Source organism: Dermacentor albipictus, chromosome 7 (assembly GCF_038994185.2).
Source record: "Dermacentor albipictus isolate Rhodes 1998 colony chromosome 7, USDA_Dalb.pri_finalv2, whole genome shotgun sequence".
Classification (NCBI taxonomy): domain Eukaryota; kingdom Metazoa; phylum Arthropoda; class Arachnida; order Ixodida; family Ixodidae; genus Dermacentor; species Dermacentor albipictus.
The window spans coordinates 39,275,945-39,295,174 of record NC_091827.1 but is presented as its reverse complement, the minus strand read 5'-3'; the positions used below and the strand labels follow the sequence as shown (position 1 = coordinate 39,295,174).

General features: G+C 50.9%; 1 protein-coding gene across 1 annotated transcript in view; it reads right to left on the bottom strand.

Moving 5' to 3' along the window:
- The window catches only part of LOC135905660 (protein phosphatase 1 regulatory subunit 37-like), a 431,344-nt gene that overhangs the window by 99,271 nt on the left and 312,843 nt on the right, over nucleotides 1-19,230 (bottom strand). The gene's annotated exons all lie outside the window — the stretch shown is intronic.

The following is a 19,230-nucleotide window of genomic DNA, read 5'->3' as shown; positions in this document are numbered from 1 at the left end:
GCTTTCAACACAAACTCGATTGACCGCGTCGCTACTCCCCACCTGGTCTCGTCCTGCCACCTTGCGTTTCTTCGAACTGCACGCTGAGCTATGAGAAGAACTACGGAACGACGAGGAGCTTAGCAGCCTCGTGCCCTTTGTCCGCGTCCGTGCAGAACATTCTTCGCGGTCCCCCTTTGACCGGTGGCTCGACCATTCTGGATGCGTCAACATCGTCCTTGACGACCGCACCTTTTTCCTCGCGCCCTGCCCATTTGGGTTTCTCGCCATCTTTGGCGGCGCCTCATTAGTTACCGCGTTCCTATCTTTAGGGCGCTTCTTCCTGCGGCGCTTTCTCTTCGCACTCGCTTTCATGTCGCCTTCTCGTGCCTCGTGCTGGCCGGTACACATTTCGTCGGCCCGGATCGGCCTCTTACCCGCACAGTCTGAGTGATTCTTACTTAAACCAACACTCTCTCTGCCTCGACTGGCGGACAGCTCAACCGACTCTGGCACAATGCAGCAGGCTTTACTCGAGTAAGACAACTCGCACTCTTGCGAACTGCCCTCTGCTACATTGCCCAGCTCACGCTGTGCATCGGCACACAGCCCGTCGGTATCGATCGCTGTCTCACGCGCACAGTCCGAATGATTAACAACTGAATCATCCCTATCTAGGCCATCTAGACTGGCGGAGAGCCGCACCGATCCCTGAACAATGCAGTTGTTCTCTCGTGAGCTACGGAGCTCGCCACCCCGAGAACTATTCTCAACTGCATCGTCCAGCTCGCACTTCATTTCTGCACGCACATCTGGCTCTACATGGGTGCTCGCTTCTGTCTGGTCAGAAGTACCCTTTCCTTTGCTAGCCACCTCGCTAACATTACCAGCGACGCACACGCTCGGTAACTGTGCCAATTTGTTCGCAGCTGGCCTAGCTGTCTCCACAGTCATCTGTCGGCACAGCACCTCGTCGCTCTCACTCTGGCCTTTAACGGCCTCTATTGCCACTAAGGCATCGTTAGCAGCTAGCCTTTTCCCTTTACTTATGATACTGCAGCTAATCTCACAGGCACTACTCTTTTCGTCGGCTTCTGGCGAAAATCCGCTCGATGCTGCCTCATTCTTTCGCTCTGTACTACCTACAGAATTCTCAGACAGCCGTTGTCTCTGTGCCAATAGCTGATCACAATACTCTATCTCTTTGATCAGTGCTGCCTTCTCTCTCGCATACTTTTCCTCTCGCTCACGTTCGCGTGCCTTCTCACGTTCGTGACGCTGACACCTAAGAGTAAGTTCTTGAAGCTCCTGCTTCCGTTCATTCTCGCGTTCTTCACGCTGACGCTCACTCCTAAGCTCACGACGCTCTCGCAAACGTACACGACGCACACGCTCCCGTGGCTCCTGTATCACCTCCCAAGCAAGCGCGATGCTTTTGTCATCATTGCCACTATCATTAATCGCTTTTATGATAGCTGGCGTTTCCATCCGTTCGTCCGCCTCAACTCCCAAATCGTCGCACACCAACAACAAGTCTAACCTCGTCAACCTTCTAAGATCCATGGCAGCTGCCCCGACAGGTGGTTAAAACTGTTTTCCTTAATTAATTTGTGCAAACACACAATGCAACAAACTCCCGATTCCCAGAACTATCAAAATTGAACACACAACCTTTGAGTCTGGCGAATCATAAGGAAAAAAACCACGCGCTCACTTACGGTTGCAGCACCCTGCCATCCGGTTCGTTCGTCCGCTGTTGCCGGTTCCTTCCGGACTCCCTGGGTCGAAGGCTCGCTCCTTCTTCGATACTCCCAGTCTCTTCGGACCTCTTTCGACGAAGGCTCTCTCTTCTTCGCTCTTCCCGGTTCTTTACGATCTCTCTCGACGAAGGTTGATTCGTAGCGCTGCCACCAGCTGATGCATTCGGAGGCGATCCCACCGCTGCCACCAGATGTAGGGGTTGAAGGACGGGACTTCGGGATGAAAAACCCACAACTTGAGAGGGATTTATTCTACATTCTATACAGGGAGGTGAGAGTCAAGTAACATTCGTACTGTCATTACGGGCCGGCAGCAACTCGGACGCTGCGGCCCGCGGCAAGAAGTTCGAGAGAGGTGAATCAGGGAAACAGGGCATGTCCCAGGGCCCCTTCTAATCCCGGCGGGACACGACCTGGGGGTCGCAAACTTGTTTGCACGTGTCGTCTCTGGAATGCGCTTTCCTGCTTCTGCATTCCTCAATTAGCTGTGCTGCAATCCGATGTGGTCTGGGGAACTCGAAGTAATCTCAGGAACCAGCTCCATATCTAACAGCATACAGAGCGAGCCTAGATCGAGAGCGCGCGCGCGTATTATGTGCGTGTGCGCAGCGTGCGCCAGGGAACGCCTCGCGCGAGGGCGTAGTTTCCGAAACTGTTCGCAGAAAGCGCCGAGAGCTCCTTCACGAAAGCCCACGAGGGTGCAGTTGAGCGGCGGCGCCAGCAATCACCGAGCGCGCGACGAAAAAATAAATAAAGAGAGAGAGAGAGAGACATTCCGAACTGCGAATATACGGTGCGAGCTTTCTCCGGAAATGCGTCACGCTGGCCGAACTCAACGCGCATGCGCGGACGAGCGCGGCGACTGATTGGTTATTGCGCTTCTCACAAGAGCGCGGCAGGGAGCAGGGAGCGGCAGGGAGCAAGCAATCGTAACGCCAGGGAGCAAGCAATTGCGAAATCAAACAATCCGCAATTACGTCCCCAGCGCCACAAATGTTTGCGGACCACGGGACCTCGGAAAAAAAAAATAACGTTCGATTCCCGAGCAGCCTGTGGGCAGGACGCAGCGAAACCGTATACGAACGACGTTGCCAGTACATTCTAGTCGAGGACCGAAATGCAAATACCAGGCTCTACGTTGTGATGTTGCGAAGATATTCAGCTTTTTTTTTTTTCTCAGATTTCGTCGTCCGTAATTATTTTGTGGCCGGGTATACAAAGGGGACTTATCGCGGTGCCCGCATTTACGACGTAGAGTTTCAGAGTGGGAGAGGGAAGGTGGGTAAATCTCGGTTAGTGGCCGATCGAGAATCCAGGTTAAACTCCCCCCAGGAAAAGCGCGCTGCATCTGAAGTCCCGCTATATAGCTTCCTTACTTACATGTCATGCGTGCAGGGAGGAGAAACGCACCCGCCCCCGTGGGTGTAAGCTAAAAAAAAAAAGGAAACTAACGCGCCACACTAATAACACCCACACGCACGAACAGATAAAGATAGGAGAGGGTGTTAACGAAAACGGCAGAGGAACACGGGGAGGACTGTCTCGACAAATGACGGCGCAGGGGAAGGGGTGGGGGCGAGGCACAGAGGTTCCAACAACAGCCACTAGAGGGAACTCTGTCTTACGTAACGGTGACTGACGTCTTCAACGGGGAAGGAACTTCATTCCCTGCCAATGCATATACAGTCGAACGCCTTTGTAACGAAGCTCTCGGGGCCTCTGAAATCATTCGTTATACAGGTCACTTCGTTGTAAAGGTGGCGCACCGTACATCTCACAATAGAGTCGCGACGGAATTATTCGTTCGTTATACAGGTCATTTCTTTGTAGCGACGTTTGTTGTACAGAGGCGCTCGACCGTAATGCGCTCTCAAAAACGAATGGTCCAGTGTTTCATTCTGACCTCTCAAAATCCTGGCAGTCCAGAGGGACTACGAGAGGGCCGTCAGGTTTCACCTGATGGTCCCCGAGTGCGCCTAGCCAGGTGACGTTGAGTTTACTCGCGTCTATTGTGGATCAAATAAACCTCACTCACTCACTCACTCACTCACTCACTCACTCACTCACTCACTCACTCACTCACTCACTCACTCACTCACTCACTCACTCACTCACTCACTCACTCACCGAAAACGTCATGCTTGAAAGTTCTGTACGTCAGCAGTATAATTTTCGTTGGTTGAGACTCTCCAGGTGAGGATACTCGTAACACTGTGGGAATCGACATCAGCGCGCTCTCAAAACGTGTATTTTGTCCAAGTCTTCCTGGCAGCCGTAACACGCGCGTCGAGCGTGCGGCACAGTTCTCTGACCTTGCGCGCAGAAGCTCTTTAAAACATCACGGCGACACCGACGCCGACGGCAAAAGACAAGCAAAACGCTAACCGTTGCGATGTGAGCACGCGCGTACTGCACAGAACTTCACAGGGGGGCGTGCTAATAGATTCTCCTGGCTCAGAGACAAGTTTGACAGGAGGCCCCGGATGGTGGCCTATATATAGCTGTCAGCCAACGTTTTCCGTCTTCAAGCTACGCGAACAATAGCGCCCCGCGAGGCGCTTTTTCTTTTAACGTATACGCGACGCGGCGCGTTCAAAGCGCTATTCCGAAACTGTCGTACCTCTCACACGCCGAACGAGGCCGCGTAACCAACGAAAACTACGACTGTAACGCGACCCACTTCCAAACCGCGACACACAAACGCACGGGAACAACACACGCCCGGGGTATACGACAGGCGCGAACAACTCTCCAACTGTCGCGGGTCCCGGAGATGCGAGCCAATTTACCGGAGCACAGAACGCGAGTAGGGGAGGAGGCGGGGACGCGGAGGAGGGGGTGACACCGGGGCGCCTTTGCCCGAAATTATGCAGTGACGGGGAGCTGCCTCACGGGAATTCGCGGGCGGAAGTATAAGCTAGGCAACCGCTTATACCGCATGCCTCAGACGCACGTGCTTATGCATTGTACAAACGAGCCGGGAATCCGCATGGAAATTAATGCGCTGTCAGCTGCACGCCCCTGTAACGGCCGTAACATTTCCGCTGCGTCACGAAAGTAGTTTCGATTTCTGGTGTAGACATGCGCGCACGCATACACACAAACACAAACACAAACAAACATACAGCTGTACCATGTACATGACACGTAGTAAGTGCAAATTTTCCAATGTTCGTGCTCGTAGCTTCAGACGTTCTAACGGTTCTCGAGGCTACGTTTACTACGCTTCATCTGCCTTCATTCGCGTGTAACACTAAGCAACCGTATTTTTCTAAAGCTGTTCAATTAACATATGCTTTTTCTGCGTATACATTGTTAGATATGGAGCTGGTTCCTGAGGCTACTTCGAGTTCCCCAAACCGCTTCGAGTGGCAGCACAGCTAATTGAGGAATGCGGAGGCCGGAAGGCGCATTCCAGAGAAGCGACCAAGACAACAAGTTCGTGCGTCGCCGGGATTAGAAGGGGGCCTGGGACAATGGAGCGCAATCGACCCCCTTCGTCTTTGAAGAAGGCTGTTGCCACCGCTGCGGAGCCGAGTCGCCGGGATTTGCAGGTGGGCGTCGGACAATGGAGCAGGTGCAGCCCCCCCTCCTTCTCCGGCCTAGAAGTGATTGCCAGTCTGCGTGGCAAGACCGCAGAGAGCCCCGACAGGTGTGCCCCGCGACACGGGCGCCTACCATTGGCTGCAAGTGGCGTCATCGGAGTGGACTCTCCCATTGGTCAAACATGACGTGACTTGCAGTGCTCGAAGGGCTTATAAGAAGCCTTCCAGAGAGACCTGAGCATTCTGGGACATGCCCTGTTTCCCTGATTCACCTCTCTCGAACTTCTTGCCGCGGGCCGCAGCGTCCGAGTTGCTGCTGGCCCGTAATGACTGTACAAGTGTTAATTGACGCTCACCCCTCTCCTGTACATAATGTAGAATAAATCACCCCCAAGTTTGTGGGTTTTCATTCCGACGTCCGTCCTCCAACCCCTACATCTGGTGGCAGCGGTGGGATTTCTTTCAATGTGTAAGGTTTGAGCTTTGTTTGTGTTTTCGTTCGAGAAGCTCAAGATTCGAAAGATGAGGTTTGTGTAAACATGTAGTCTCGCGAGATGCTCATTAATAAGTTAATAGGCTTTCTTTTTGTGTGTGTGAGTAACCTGAGGGTCAAGGTTATTGTTGAAAGGCCTATCGTAACGCGCGTGTGTGTTATTGAACCTTCTTTAAGTGTTTTTGAATTTTGTAAGGTTAAGCGCGTAGGTTTTCAGTGAGTGCATGATTTGCACTGAGAAGCGTTCTTAGTTCCATTAGCGGGTGTCCTGTGTGGACGGAAGGGAGCAGATTTAGGACTGGGTTGCTCTGGCAGCCGTATTCTGACTTCTTTAGTGAACGTGCGTGGAAAGAGTTAGTAGAAGACGCATCATTTTAAGAGTTCTGCGGAGTGTGTAAGTCCCGCAAGTTTAATTGTTCGTTTACGTCACGTGTCCTGTAGGACCTTCAGGGAAAAAACGTGAGTAAGCGTAAGTGAAAAGTTTGCCTACAATGCAAGTACGCGTTTTGTTTAGTGACCACAAGGCTAGTGCGCTTGTGATTACGTACTTGTGAGGTTGACCAGATTGTTCAGTGGCACCAATACGTGTGATAAGTACGCCACTGCGATAGATTGGAAACATGCTGTTCGTGTAGTTAGGCCACTTATGTTATGTTCGGCTGTTTTCATTTGTTGTTTGCATCATCAACGACCCTTTTGTTTTGCAACAACAATAGTACTCTGGTCTTGTCGGCAATCGAGGAGAAATGGATAGCTGTTTGGAAGGGTGGTTGGAACTGTTGTCGAAATTGGGGAAATAAAAGATCAGGGTTGATTTTGACTCAGTAATAGTCTGGCGAGTCAGGGGTGAAGAGCCTGCGCTTACGCGTGGTGCAGCGCTGTGCTGTTTTGTTTGTTTGACGTCTGTTCTCCAGGGCCAAGGATCCCGAAGTTCGTCAAACGAGGCTCGACCCCAGTACCCTGCAGCTTCTTTCAGCGTTCCTCCTGGCCAGCGAATTGAGTTCACCGGCCATTCAGAACAACCGGGGCGAGGACGAGCTGTTAGATATGGAGCTGGTTCCTGAGGCTACTTCGAGTTCCCCAAACCGCTTCGAGTGGCAGCACAGCTAATTGAGGAATGCGGAGGCCGGAAGGCGCATTCCAGAGAAGCGACCAAGACAACAAGTTCGTGCGTCGCCGGGATTAGAAGGGGGCCTGGGACAATGGAGCGCAATCGACCCCCTTCGTCTTTGAAGAAGGCTGTTGCCACCGCTGCGGAGCCGAGTCGCCGGGATTTGCAGGTGGGCGTCGGACAATGGAGCAGGTGCAGCCCCCCCTCCTTCTCCGGCCTAGAAGTGATTGCCAGTCTGCGTGGCAAGACCGCAGAGAGCCCCGACAGGTGTGCCCCGCGACACGGGCGCCTACCATTGGCTGCAAGTGGCGTCATCGGAGTGGACTCTCCCATTGGTCAAACATGACGTGACTTGCAGTGCTCGAAGGGCTTATAAGAAGCCTTCCAGAGAGACCTGAGCATTCTGGGACATGCCCTGTTTCCCTGATTCACCTCTCTCGAACTTCTTGCCGCGGGCCGCAGCGTCCGAGTTGCTGCTGGCCCGTAATGACTGTACAAGTGTTAATTGACGCTCACCCCTCTCCTGTACATAATGTAGAATAAATCACCCCCAAGTTTGTGGGTTTTCATTCCGACGTCCGTCCTCCAACCCCTACAACATGCACAACCATCGCGAAGCGTTCCACATTTATAAGTAATACGTCTTTTTGTTTGTTTTTTGCTGGAAAATGACCGATTTGCAAAGACACAAAACCGTTTCAATGCAGAAGCACGAAGCTTAGACAAATTCGTGCACTACACACTGAGCTCCACCACACAACTCGTTTGCAACACTCTGAAAGCTGCAGGACTCCTCAGCCAATACGAAGGCCTAGTTCCCCTCGATGTGTGTTCATCCGCGCCGCGTCCTCTGCTCATCGCCACAGTAATTCTCGGCGTACGATGTCCGCGCCAAGGTCCTAACACGTCACGTATCGCTGTAACGTATCGTGCGCCAAGCGAAAGAACACTCCGAATACCGCCAGTAATGAGACGATTAGGCCCGGAACTACATTTGGCTGCGCAAGGATACTGGCCACGCACACCTCGCACGTTCGCTGTGCTGCCTGTTGTTACCTCGTCAGATATAGTACCGATGTCGTTTCCGTGCGTTGCAGCTGCACCGTCACACTCGAAGCTTCCGCAGACACTAGTGTAAGTGCTCTCTATATAGGAAGTTTTGTAAGGAAACTATGATGCCTACACTTTCTACGCTCCGCTACTCAATGTATTTCAGCTAACTACCTATTAGTTACTTACAGAATTCATCAATTCAAAATATTTCGGAACAGGCGAACTTATAATGTCCCAAGCACGCCTGCGCACGGGCCACTGAGCGCCGAAACACTTTATTTGTGCCGGGGGGAGGAGGGGGGGGGGGGGCATCTGCCTTTTCTACGGTTGCAATATATGTCAGGAACCCGCCGCGTAGGCTTAGCGGCTATGGTGTTGCGCTGCTAAGCACAAGGTCGCGGGATCGAATCCCGGCTGCGGCGGCAGCATTCCGATTGGGAAAAAATGAAAAAAAAAAGACGATCCGTGTTTTGTGCATTGGGGGCGCGTTAAAAATCCCCTGGCGGTGAAAATTAATCCGGAATACAGCCCCCCCCCCTTCCGCTACAACGTACCTCAACATCAAATCGTGGTTCCAGCACGTAAAGCCCCAGAATTGAATACATGCCAGGCTGTTCAATGTGCCTGTGATGATTACTAGCAATGTCAATATCTCCCACCCACCTGCAATGATTTTACAAATTTAATTAACTTCCACGATAACAACGTTTCCTTTTTTTGCAAAACCGACTCAGACGGGGGCAAGTTGGCGCAGATTCATATCTTCCCTTGAAAAAAATTAATCGTGTATGATATCCACTTGCATTTCAGTGAAAAGCCTGTTCAACGCAATAACGCGTCAATAGAAACGCAACGCAATTTCTACAGCGACCGTTGTAAGGACTGGGGACTGCAGCCGTAAAACGTACGCGTCTCTCGTTCTCCGTGTTACGTCACGCTGCCGGGCGTATAGTTCTTTCTCTCTTTCTGCCAGCTGAAATTGCTTATCAGCTGTCGCGCTGTCCCCTAAGCACCAGATCATGGGTTCGGCTCCCTGTCGAAACAGTGCCGCATTACTAGGGGACGCTAAACTAGATCAATCAATCAATCAATTCTCATTTTCTTCCTTCGTATCTAAACGTGCCGTTCGAGAATAGCGAACCTCTTTCACTAACAGAATTTCACGCGATCAATCAATCAATCAATCAATCAATCAATCAATCAATCAATCAATCAATCAATAAAATCTTGCTTCTTTTTTATTTCGTCGGTCTAGTGTCTGCCAGCAAATTAAGTTTCGCTAGACATCAATCAATCCTTGTTGCTTAGAAAGAAAATTTACTGGTTCACAGGCGAACAATATCCAATAACAGTCCGATGCAGTCGAGTATGCTAAGCAAGACGGCTTTGTTCCTTTTTTCTGTAGTCGTCATCGTCGTCGTAACCAAGTTATGCTTCGACAGGTTAGCGAACCTCTCTCACTAACATAACGTCACGTTAACAGAAGCAGGCACCGAATTACGCTCCCGATTTCGCGCGACCCCGAATGAGACGTTGCGAAATCGTTCTACCCATAAAGAAAACGTCGGGCACAGCATGGTCTGAACATGCGTTCCTACAGCGGACACCAGCCCCAGCCCCCCCCCCACCCCCCACCCGACACTGTCTCTCTATACAGTTCGCCGCACTCCCATTCAAATAGGGGCGCGCGCAAATATTTTGTAATACGGGCGCGCTCGAGATTGTTTCATCCCCTTTCTCCTCCTTTCCCCAACCACTAACCTCCGCTTCCAGTAAATTCCACTGCCCACCGCCGCTTCTTTCTTTTTTTTTTTCTTCCAGTCGTAATTACATCGAAATTCCGACGAACTCCACCTGGCCCCTTCTTCAAAGAACTTATTAAATGCAAAGAAGCAGGCAGGATGGCACTCAAGCAAGCAAGCAAGCAAGCAAGCAAGCAAGCAAGCAAGCAAGCAAGCAAGCAAGCAAGAATGCAGAGGGTGCTTTCACAACGTGGACCTGCGGATGTTCCATGCTAAGCCTCTAGTGTTTGTCGTAATCGCGGGCTTCACAAAGAAGAATTGAAATTGTATAAGCGTACCGCGATATCAGCTAGGAACACGGGTTACGTCGAAGAATACATACAAATGAATGAGGAAAAAAGAAATGGAAACTAGGAAACCAAGTTGTGATTAGATTCGAAATCATTACGCTTCTTTGGAGAAGTTCAGTGGACTCTTGCTTTTTTCGTTTTGTGGCTCTCGAAAGCTGCGCGCGAAAATGAAGTTACAACGACGTTATAAAAACAACAAAAAGAAGGACATTCCTCTCATTCTTTCTTTTTTTTTCACTTGGGTTGCCACGCGGCGTAACGTCGTAATAATCAATATAGGCACGCTGGCCCGTTTCATGGAGGCACTGCAACTGCGACTTATAAAATGCGTTGTCCGTAATCAATCTTTCGCGGCATTCGACTTGATCACTGTTCAGTTTCACACCTTTAAGAACACTTTCGCGAATTGCCTTTGTCCCAGGACGGGCCCAAAGTAGATGGCGGGCATCGCCTGCAAACGCAGAAGCAGAGCACTTCGGACACTGGACAATGTCTTCGCATGGTTGACGCCAAGCACAAGTGACGGCTGGTGTAAGGGCCATCCCGGTCCGAATTCCCCGGAGAGAGAAACAAATTTAATCTTGAATGCCGCTTTCCTTTTCTTTATTATTTTCTTTTTGTACGATGTAGTAGGACAAAATGCTTGTCGAGGTATTTACATTTGTTCGTGTCGCGTACTGCAGCTCTCTGAAACCATCGTCCGTGCTCGAAGTGGAGAACTGCCAGACGCAATAAAAGAAACGAAGGTTAAGTAGAAAACGTAATTACGTGTCAAGCAAGCGGATCGGAGAATGGAAGCGTCGAATCAATCTACACAAAGATTTCCAGGGGCCCTGCCGACTTATAGAGTTTCCGCAAAATTATTCTGTTGTAAAAGAGCTTCTTTTTATTCTTTTTTTATTTTGCGACCGTCCCATGTTTGAAACACGGAACGAACAAACTATAGTAGACGAAAGCGCTCATTCCTTGACGCTTACTGAAGTCGACAACTGACCCGACGAGGGCGAATTTCGCTGCTATTGGCGAGATTTTATAACAAGCCGTACAATCATTTAGTCGGACCAATATTGAGACAAACAAAAGAACGCATCACGTCGGCATAGCAAGCAAAAGAAAAGAAGAAAAAAAATCGACCAATGTTTTATAGGAAGGGCTAGAAGCAATGTTAAAAAAAGATATGTGTAGAGCACCAGAAAATAATAATCAAAACATCACCAGAGGAGATATAATTTTTTACCTAAGATCCTCTTGCTGAGAAATAGAGACAGAAATTTGATATCGTCAGAAAAATAAATAAATAAATAAATAAATAAATAAATAAATAAAAGGCTGGGTAAAGGCATCCCGAAGACAACTGACCAATGAATTTGGTAGCAGAGAAACGGGCGACACAGTAGACAGAAATAAGTACATCACAGGCCAAATAAATACCAACAAGCTATCCACTCTGTTCTGTTGCACTCCGTCTGTTCGTCTTCTGTTCCTGTAACCATTCTTCCGGCACTTAGAATCGTTCGGTTGTTGTTTATTAATTTAGGAGACGACGGTAAAACCACCCCATCAAAGAGACGACCATCCCGATCATCAAAGATATCCAGGACGAAGTAATGCAGCAAAAAGAAAACACGTAAACAAAAGCGAGAAAAGAAGAGATAGCGGAGCAACAAAAGCATGCACCCCTTATCTGAGGCATAACTTGATATGCGTAGCGATAGCGTGCTGAATCGGAGCGATGCATTGGTGCCGTGTGATTATCTGTACTATGCAAAGCTACAAACGAAAAACTGGACAAAACAAAAAGAAACTGGTTCAGGGATAAGAATAAAGCGCACGAAAGAAATTGCCGCAAGTTTCCATGAACCTGAACGGAACCAGACATTGAAACAAAATCAAAACTAAAAAAACACGCTCGTGTACATAAGTATATTGTTTCACGTTAATAGGACCTGTTACGAACTTGCACCGCTGTTCCACGATTACGGCTTTGTGGTCCCGTAGCGCTCGTCACCCGTTTCGTGACAGAGCGTTGGTAGCGAAGACTCCGAGCCTGGCGTCGATGAGAATAACAAAAGGGACTTTATACATTATATACAGGTTATCATACAGGACATGAACGGGTCGGCACTGGGGCCGAGTGCTCACAACAAACGCGACTGTTCTCGCACGACGACGTCCGGCGAAAACGCGTGACACATCTCACCCCAGTCGGGAGCGACACTCTCTCCCGGTGGGTCGGCGGATCCTGTTTTTCAGGCAGCGCGTCGCTGCTTTTATAATCCCCGAGGAACCATTGTCACTCAAACGGCCCAATACAAAGTCAGCACACGACGGTCGTCCGAGGGGTCCAACCAGCGACCGCGCTGGCCACCCGGTTCAAAGTTCGCGCGCGTGGTGACCTCCATGCAAGAGGAGGTGCGGCGCCGGGCTGTCTGGTACTCGCGGACACGTCCAAACCTGCTGCTCGCCGAGGCTTCTCCCGCAGGATCCCGCTGCCTGACGGCTCAGCATCTTGACTTGTGAAGGGAGAATAAGGGCGCTCGCAGGATAGATTCTGCATCTTGCAGATTCGGAATCCGGGCTTGTGGTAATGGCAAAACAGCATCCCCGCCCTCAGATAAGGCGCCGGGAAGACGAGCTGCCTCCACGTGGCTCGGATGCCGGGCGCGCACGTTCGTCAGGCTCGTCCAAGTTCACGTCCAGTGTCGGGACGCCAGGTAACTTCACGTGCCCAGGTCCGACTCGCCAGGACAGGAGCTCTGCTCACCGCGTCGTCGCCAAGGCACCTTGACCAGCTCCGCTCGGGTCGTTCCTAAGACCTTGCTTCTCGCCACTGGTCCCGCTAGGTCGTTCTGCAGCTTGCAAAACCGACCGGCAAAAGGCAACACCCAACACGAACAAGTGCCCTCTGTCTCCCGTCAAACACCAGACAAGGCCATAATCCAAATCAACCTAACTAAATAGCTATCCCCCTTTTGCTCCCGCTGCAACAGGAGGCAGGTGTACGATCTAGTACACAAGGCTCAAACAACCAGTTTTCAAATTAACAACGCAACAAAATAGAAACAATTATTAATCAGCAATAATAATTACAAATAGAATGGTCCCCTTGAAATCACTTGGACCGAAAACATACTTCTGAGGAAGCAAATGAGGTCATTCATTTTTCCCGGCGATATTTTCGCGGAATCCGAAGCTGCTTATATTTGCGACCATGCTTATCCGTGTAGCGGCGGTACAATAAGCCAGATTCCTTGCCAAATGAAACCCTCCTTTTTTCCACTCCCCGTTTGACGCTCTTCCTCAGATCGGCTAGTGAACAATCTTCCTGTTGCTCGCGAATCCGAGTTTCCCTTTCAACTGCAGCCTGCTCCTGCCAGCTGGCGGAAACCGGAGCGAGTGTGGAGCCCGCGTCGCCTAATTGCGGCGTCGCGTCTCTATCGCGGCTAGCACTGCACGCGTCACTCCCACTCACCTCCAGGACTCGCTCGCCTAGGCCAACCTCCGAGCTCTGCCTCTCCCGTGCCTGCTCGCCACTCAAGTTACCCTGATCGGTCCCTGTACCGCACCGCTGTTCGCTCACCGACGCTAAGTCAAGTTCCCTCGACAGCGGGCGCGCTTTGGATCGTGTGGGGGCCATGTACGCCACGTCGGCAAAGAATGATTTGCCGTGATCCCTCAGCAGCTGCTCCGAGCTATTTGAGAAGAGGTAGGAAAATTGCTCCGGGAGGGCGGCTGACACAGCGGCTTCGGTGTTAAGTTTCCCAAATTCTCCTTCAATGATAACCGTTGCGATCGGTAAACAGACACTCTCCTTCTCGGCCACTTGCCGTATCCTAACGCACTCTCCTGTAAAATCACTCGAGGAGACGAAAGACGGGTGAACAACGTCCATAGTTGCTGCAGAGTCCCGCAGTGCTCGGCACTTCTTGCCGTTTACCTTAATTTCCTGCACATAGGGCTCCAATAGACGTATGTTCTTGTGAGTTTCCTGTATCGTTGCAAAAGCAATTCTCTCTGGGCAGCTTGCAGCGATGTGCCCTTGCTTTTTGCAATTGTAGCAGGTTAACGGTTTCCGTTTTTCAAAAGAACGCGTCATTTCGTTTCGCTGTTTCGGACCATCGTCATCATTCTGAGATGCATTCTGTCCTTCCCTTACAGTTTCTTTGGTAAGGGATTCGTCGTCCCGAAACTCGCGACGCGTGATTTGCTTCCGTTCGTCGGACTTCCCGGAAAACCAATCTCTCCTATCAGCTTTTTCTACGCGCACTGCCTTGCTGTGCAAGCTGCGGCGGGTGTAATACTCTTCCGCTAACTCTGCTGCCTTGTTTAGCTTAACCTCCTTTAGCCTATCTTGCAGCCAGAGCCGGACATCCTCATCAATGCAACGGTAGAACTGCTCCAACGCGATGCATTCGACAATTTTGTCGCGGTCGTCGTAAACCTCTTCGCCCTTCAGCCATTCCACCAAGTCGGCTTTTAGACGAAACGCGAAGTCAACATTCGACTCCTTGCCCTTTTTTGCATACCGGAACCTCTGCCGGAAAGCTTCGGGCGACAATTTGTACTTCCGCAGTAGCGCTTCCTTCACATCACTGTAGCTCTCAAACGCCTCTTTCGATAAGCAAGTTATTACGTCTGATGCCTCCCCAGGAAGCAAGGCTAACAGATTCTGTGCCCAAAGGGATCGCTCAATGCTATTCCGTTCGCACACGTGCTCAAATTTCACGAGGTATTTGGCCATATCCTCTCCGACGACAAAGGGTGGAAGTTGATCGCGTATTCTTGGAACATTAGAAGTGAGACTAGGCGCCGGCGAGTTATTTCGGATCTCCAACTCTTTCATTTTAAGCTCGTGCTCACGTCGCTCCCTCTCTGCCTGCAACTCCCGACGTTCCTTTTCTCTCCTTTCCTCCTTTTCCTCTTCGCGACGTTCCTGTTCTCTCCTTTCCCGCTCGCAACGTTCCTTCTCCTCCCTTTCCCGACGTTCATTGATACCCGCCAAGGCCTCTGCGGCTTCCTCAGCCGTTACGTCCCCAGTCCTCATGACCTCAAGGATCGCATTCTTTCTTTTGGTTGAGCCCAACTCAATGCCCAACTCCTCACAAATTTCGAGAAGTTCCTTCACCTTGTACTTCTCCATCGTTCACACTGTCCTCCTGCTGTTTACCCTTTTTGAATATACCTGCCGTACGCTACTATAACACTACTAGTAAGACATATGCAAGTATTTCACACACTGCCCTGTTTACCCCCTCAGCATCCCCTGGTTTTCAAAACACTCTTACTAGGCTTGAAACACACAAGGTTATCACAATGCAACACCAAATCCTTCCCTAAGCTACTATAACCTGTGTCAGAGAAAGTCTGGTGTTTGAGGTAAACTTCAGGCACTCACCGCGCCGAGGTAGCTGATGCCGGTCAATCCCGTAGCTGCCATCCAGTGTTACGAACTTGCACCGCTGTTCCACGATTACGGCTTTGTGGTCCCGTAGCGCTCGTCACCCGTTTCGTGACAGAGCGTTGGTAGCGAAGACTCCGAGCCTGGCGTCGATGAGAATAACAAAAGGGACTTTATACATTATATACTGTTAGATATGGCGCCGTTTCCTGAGGCTACTTCGAGTTCCCCAGACCACATCGGATGGCAGCACAGCTAATTGAGGAATGCAGAAGCAGGAAGCGCATTCCAGAGAAGCGGCCGAGCAAACAAGTTTAAGGCAACAAGTTTACGTGCCAACAAGTTCGTGCGCCGCCGGGATTAGCAGGTGGGCATCCGACAATGAAGCAGGTGCGGCCCTCCCCTTCTCCTCGTTCGAAGTGCATTGCCAGTCTGCGAGGCAAGACCGCAGCAAGCCGCCAGGTGTGACACCACGACACGGGCGCCTACCATTGGCTGAAAGTGGCGTCATCGGAGTGGACTCTCCCATTGGTCAAACATGACGTGACTTGCAGTGCTCGAATGGTTTATAAGAAGCCTTCCAGAGAGACCTGAGCATTCTGGGACATGCCCTGATTCCCTGATTCACCTCTCTCGAACTTCTTGCCGCGGGCCGCAGCGTCCGAGTTGCTGCCGGCCCGTAATGACTGTTCGTCTGGTACTTGACGCTGACCTCCCTGTATAGAATGTAGAATAAATCCTCCCAAGTTTGTTTTTTCATCCCGAAGTCCCGTCCTCCATCCCCTACAATACAGGTTATCATACAGGACATGAACGGGTCGGCACTGGGGCCGAGTGCTCACAACAAACGCGACTGTTCTCGCACGACGACGTCCGGCGAAAACGCGTGACACATCTCACCCCAGTCGGGAGCGACACTCTCTCCCGGTGGGTCGGCGGATCCTGTTTTTCAGGCAGCGCGTCGCTGCTTTTATAATCCCCGAGGAACCATTGTCACTCAAACGGCCCAATACAAAGTCAGCACACGACGGTCGTCCGAGGGGTCCAACCAGCGACCGCGCTGGCCACCCGGTTCAAAGTTCGCGCGCGTGGTGACCTCCATGCAAGAGGAGGTGCGGCGCCGGGCTGTCTGGTACTCGCGGACACGTCCAAACTGCTGCTCGCCGAGGCTTCTCCCGCAGGATCCCGCTGCCTGACGGCTCAGCATCTTGACTTGTGAAGGGAGAATTAGGGCGCTCGCAGGATAGATTCTGCATCTTGCAGATTCGGAATCCGGGCTTGTGGTAATGGCACAACAGACCCCAAGAAGGAGAAGAAATAATGCAGAACACTTCATTAAAAAAAAAGGAGCGCGAACGATGACAGGGCCACAATGAAAAGACGATGACACACAGTCCCTCGCAAGGGCATCCATAATGGGCAATTGCGCAAGTTTGGAACGTTAACCAACACTGATTATGCGCGTACTAATTAGTCGTTTAAAGAATGGTGATTACGGCGACCCGGCGCACTGACAAAAAATGGGAAACGGGGCCCAGTTGGTAACGCGCATTACGTCAACGTACAGCTAACGTAAACACAAGACAGGCAGGGAAAATACAACAACGCCGCCTGCTGTCGTGTACCGATGTCCTCTGTCTGGCATCATCGTCATCATTCTGAAATCGCGCTGGCATGAAACTGTGGCAAATGCCAGAGGCACCGTTGACAAAGCGTAACCGAACGTTGGCCACTAACAGAACTTGCGACACCAGCCACAGGGTGCCGTTTGCGTTGCGTTAACTTCAACTCGCATTATCATTCTTTAGTTATGGAACAATTTAGTGGCAGTGGAGAAGCGAGCGATAAGACAAGTTTCTCGCCATCTGCAACTGCTAACCAAATAAATCATTCATTATACGAAAGAACTAACTAAGCGTCCCGCAGGAATCGAGCCCTGCATTTTTTGCCTTTTCTACCAGCACAAATCTTTCCTGTCTGCTATTTCTCTCTCTCTCTCTCGCAGCACAACACGACATCTCGTATTTCACTTACATGCGCTGCCGCGAAGAAACAGGAAAAAGAGATGCTGCGCTGTCCAGGGCTAAACGCATTCGCGTTAACGTTTTGACAAATATCCGCTACATTACGTTAACGGGCGCAGTAATGAATTTGCCGTCGACCACTACTCCGTTAACTGACTACACGTCGCTATGGCAACGAAAAGTCCACGTGGGCTGTCGCACGCTGTTGCCACCTGGCTCGCGGACTCGAAACCAGATGCGATCGCCTGGGACAAAAAGCACACACTGATGACGCAGACAACGTACCAGTATTCCAACGGTAACGTTCTTTTCGCGAGCTCTCTAACGCCTTCCGGCTTTAAAAGGCGTCAATTTAAAAGCTTCCCCGCAGTTCGAGCAAGCTACGGCGGAAGCACACTTGGGCGAAGGCTGAAGTTGCGAATCACAAGAAAGAGGCGCGGCCGTAAAAATTACGCGCAGAATCCCTTCCCTGTGGGAGTTATCTAAACGATGCGTAGGCATTCGCTGCTAATCGCCTGCTGCTTCGTCGTCGTAGGCCGCTGTGTTTCATATAACTGCGAGAAATGGCGCGAAAGAATCACGAAACGTAGAAGAGCTGTTGCAACACCGAAATGCTAACTGAGATCAGCATGAGATGACGAAGAGGCAAGTAGTAGCAATGTTCATCCATCCAAATCTTGGCCAATCCTCCGCAGTGGGCACGCGCCATGGAAGAAGGATATCCTCTCCTCTCCTCTCCTCTCCTCTCCTCTCCTATCCTATCCTATCCTATCCTATCAATGCTCGCTCATCTTATCTGATGGTTGTTACGATCGGACGGCGGGGGTAGTGACCTTCTAGCCTCTTCTGCACCACGGCGACGAATCGCTTCGTGAAGCTGACAATGCGTCACCTTCGGACATACCTGCGGTGTCAGCAAGGCGAGACACTCTTGGCGGATCGAGTGTTGTTTGTTAGTTCACTGTCGCCGTCACAACCGAAGGGAGCACGAAACTCCTGGAAAAGGGTGTTCTACGGCGTTCCCTCACGGACTCCGGTAAGCGCCACGGTCGTTTGACAGACGCTCCGGCTAACTGCGGGGTCATCCTAGGGAACTAAGACGCGCCAGCTTGAGTCAAGCGTGACAACCCCTGTGTACACTCTAAAAACAGTTTGCACCCTTTGGGGTGTATATTTGTCCCACAACAATAATGGTCATCTGCTTTGCTTGCGTTTCCTTTCTTGAAAACTCGGCGCTCGCTATTTTCCTGTCGAGAATGCTGCGTCACACTGATAACGCGCATGCCGTTCGTGACTGGGAAGTACCGGGCTCGTAGCGTTAAAGAAAGGAAACGCAGGCAAGACAGATGACGATTATTGTTGTGGGACAAGATACGCGCCAAAGGGTGTAAAATTTTCTAAGAGTGTATACGAAGCTCCCCACCTTTCTCTGTGTTCAGTGAACAAAGGTGCGGGAGTGTTTGTGTAAACCCTCACCCTCAACGCAGGTCCTTCGACGACTTTGGACGCTCCGATTGGACGAAAGTGGGCCGGCAGATTTCCCTGGCCTAGGGATCTAGCGAGGACAGAGGGGTTTAATCGGAATTTCTCGGCTCCTCAGGGTGCTTCGATTCGGTCATGCTAGACTGGTTAGACGTAACGTCCTCCGCTCCTCATGCAGATATTGTAAATAAACCCAATACTCCTCGTTCTCGATGAGAACATGTTCCTCCCTTCAACAACGTCCCTAGCGTGGATGAGTCGGAAGATGGCATGGGCCAGCCCCCTACCCCTTT